The following is a 2,166-nucleotide window of genomic DNA, read 5'->3' on the forward strand; positions in this document are numbered from 1 at the left end:
TCTATTAATTGAGTTGTCTTTTTATTGTTGAGATAATAGTTCTGTTATTTTCTCCCCCATTCTACAGGTTGTCTTTTGTCTCTGAATAGTCTCTGTTGAGACACAAAAATTTGAAATTTTAAGTCCAATTTTTTTCCACTTGTCTTTAGTTTCATATCTAAGAAACTATCCAATCCAATGTCATAAAGATTTATACCTGTGTTTTCCCCTAAGAATTTTATAGTTTTAACTTTCATATGTTGCTCTTTGATACATTTTATCACATCAAACTCTCACTTCACTTCTTAAACTGTTCCTATAACTCTACATTTAAACTTACTGTTAAAATTAACACATTATGATGCAACATTTTAAAGACAATAAATTTAACAGAATGTGCAGTCTCTTCTACAGCCATAAGTAATTCTTCAGTATTATATTTATTCTTTGAGAAATACCATATACCATTTACCTTAGTATGCAAGTGTACATAAATATGTATTATATATTGATTTGCCAGATAATATGCTAGTATTATATTACTATTCCAGTTAAAGGAGGTATTTTATATCTATATTGTCAAAAACGTTCAATTTTAGCTCCAAGTTTTATTTGAGATCATGTGAAATTTTACTTAGTGGACTGTGACTACTTAACTGTTTTTTTTGTTTGTTTGTTTGTTTGTTTTGAGGTATCTGATTGATTTTCTTTTTTTCTTGTTGATGATAAAAATGTAACCCTTCCCTGTAGTATCAAGATTATCATCCATGTACTCAAGTCAAAAATCTTTGAGTCATATTTGATTCTTCATTTTTCCTTATCTCACACATGAAATTTATCAATAAATCCAATCAATCATATTGATTCTACTTTCAAAATGTGTTCATAGTCCATCCATGTTTGGATGGACTCCACATCTATCACTTTTTATCTAGCCTGTACTATTGTAAAAGTTTTCTAAATGGTTTTACTGCCATCTGTCTACTATCTATGCCCACTCTATTTATAATAGAATATTCAGAGGGATGTTTCTTTGAAAAGAAGACAGGATATGTCACCCATTGGATCAAACTCCACTTTTTGCCTTGTGTCTCGTTCAGAGTAAAACTAGAAGGCTTTATGTTGATCTAAATGACTTATATTAGCTGTGCTCTGCTACTTCTCTGATCTCTTCTCTCCCCTCTGCCCCATTCTCACTCCATCTAGCCACACTTGCCTCATTATTTTGTTTGAGTATACTAAGCTAGTTCCTATGATACATTTACAGCTGCTTGTCCTTCTGTCTAGAATGTTCTTCCTATCAAATACCCAATATAAGCATACCTTACAGATATTGGGAATTGGGTTCCAAATCATCTCAATAAAGTGATTATCACAGTAAAGCTAGTCACACAAATCTTTTGGTTTCTCAGTGCATATAAAAGTTATGTTTCCACTATGCTGTAGTCTATTAAGTGTGCAGTAACATTTTGTCTAAAAAGTAATACACATACTTTAATTTAAAAATTATTTATTGGTAAAAAATACTAACCATTATCTGAGGCTTCAATGAGTTATAATCTTTTTGGTGGTGAAGGGTCTTGCCTGCATGTTGATGGCTGCTGACTGATCAGGGTGGTAGTTGATGAATGTTGGGGTGACTCTCAATTTCTTGATATAAGACAACAATGAAGTCTGCCATGTCAATTGACTCATTCATGAATGATTTCTCTGTAGCATGTAATGTATTACAGTATTTTACTCACAGTATAACATTTTTTTCAAAATTAGTCAGTTCTCTCAAACCCTGCTACTGCTTTATCAACTAAGTTTATGTAATATTCTAAATCCTGTGTTGTCACTTCAACAAGCTCCACAGCATCTGCACAAGGAGTAGAGTACATCCTGAGACACCACTTTTTTTGCTCATCTGTGAGAAGCAACTCCTCATCCACTAAAATTTAATCATAAGATGGCAGCGATTCAATCACATCTTTAAGTTCCACTTCTAATTCTACTTCTCTTGCTATTTCCATCATATGTTCAGTTACTTCCTCCACTGAAGTTTTGAAACCCTCAAAGTCATCTGTGAGGGTTGGAATCAATTTCTTTCAAACTCCCATTATTGTTTTTATTTTAACCCCTTTCCACAAATCACAAATATTCTTAATGGCTCTAGAATGGTGAATCTTTTCCAGAAGTTTTTCA

This window comes from Camelus ferus, chromosome 11 (assembly GCF_009834535.1).
Source record: "Camelus ferus isolate YT-003-E chromosome 11, BCGSAC_Cfer_1.0, whole genome shotgun sequence".
Lineage (NCBI taxonomy): Eukaryota > Metazoa > Chordata > Mammalia > Artiodactyla > Camelidae > Camelus > Camelus ferus.